The following is a 1,466-nucleotide window of genomic DNA, read 5'->3' as shown; positions in this document are numbered from 1 at the left end:
CAGCCCAGTGTTGTTTCCAATCCATGCTAAAAGATGGCCAAGATCTAAGAGGCCCTTTCTTGTCACGAATATGACGCACGCCCGTGTGACTCCTAAGTTCATGTTTATTCCATTCTGAAGGTCAGCAGTAACAAAAAGTGAGGTTAGCACACATTCAAATGATTTATGCTTTAGGAATTTTCCAGGATCTGGGATGTTGGGTTGAAAGAAGTAGCTTGATGACAAGATCCTTGATGTGACCCGGACACTGTCAGTTACCTTCACTAATCTTGAAGTAGTGCACAAAGCAGCTGAATGAGAATCAGGGAATGACTTCAAGTATGTGACAGACTGAGGGCATCTCATGAAGGGCAAGGTGCCAAATGCCTGGTTCTTGTCCACTCGTCTTTTAAGTTTATCTGTTCAAGAACTTGGGCTCCTGGTTTCTGGGACCAAGTAGGCCGACTTCCCTTGTAGCCCTGGAAAGGAAAGAAGCAATTGCAAAATTGTCTTGTCCACAAAAAAGAAAGGGAATTTACTATTACCATTTCTTGGTAAATGAAAGAACTCTACAACACTTATACTCCATTGGCTCCATTTTTGCCTTTTGAACTATAGCTGTCATCTATTTTAATTCAACATACATTTCTAACCTCATAAGACATCTCTATTGTTGCTTTAAACAGGCATTATTAATCTAGATTTGCCACATTTTACTCCTTTTCATTGCGTTTCTCCCTTCTCCCTAAAGAACACCTTTTAGTATTTTGGTATGGGGCTTCTAGACATACGCTCAAGTGCTTGCTTTACTGATTACTCACTCTGCTCTCTAATCCTTGGGCCGCTATGTATTTAAACCCTCACAATGGAGGAGGACTTCTCCTATCTTTGTTCTGGCTATTCTTACTAGTTATCTTTTTTGTCTTTCTATTCTTTTACCAATATCTCAACTTTAATTTTGTTTTCCCTTTTCAGCCAAAAAGCCACCACCAGTGTCCCCTGTGGCCTGTCTTCTCTCCGCTTGCTGACCAAGAACTTCTCTCCAAAGGTGGTTCTTGCACAGTATCCAATTATCCATTACCCATTGTAGGGCGGTGTAAAATCACAATGATAAGCAGATATTCAAAGCACAGTGGATTAAGGGAAATAGGCAGTTTTAAGGTCTATTTTGGGGAAAGATTCAATAAGAACTGATGTTAGAGTAATTGGATCATGAAAGAAAGGAACTTGAATGAGTGGTGGTGCCATTTACTGAGGCAGGAAAGACTTAATTGAGAGCATGTTCAGGGGTGTGGTAGTTAAGGTTGTATGCCAACTTGGCTGGGCCTGGTTTTGAGTGGCTAGGCTGCTGGATGTAGTTATTCCAAAGCATGATGAGGATGGTAATCAATTCCATGGTGGACTCTACTGTGAGCAGCTAAGTAGCCACCTTAGGGATGTGATCTGCTTCCAGTATATGTTGTTGTTGTTGTTAAGTGCCGTCGAGT

The sequence above is a fragment of the Orycteropus afer genome, unplaced genomic scaffold (assembly GCF_000298275.1).
Source record: "Orycteropus afer afer isolate SDZICR_OR568_19922 unplaced genomic scaffold, OryAfe1.0 scaffold00037, whole genome shotgun sequence".
Taxonomy (NCBI): Eukaryota; Metazoa; Chordata; class Mammalia; order Tubulidentata; family Orycteropodidae; genus Orycteropus; species Orycteropus afer.
Note: the sequence above shows the minus strand (reverse complement) of the source record.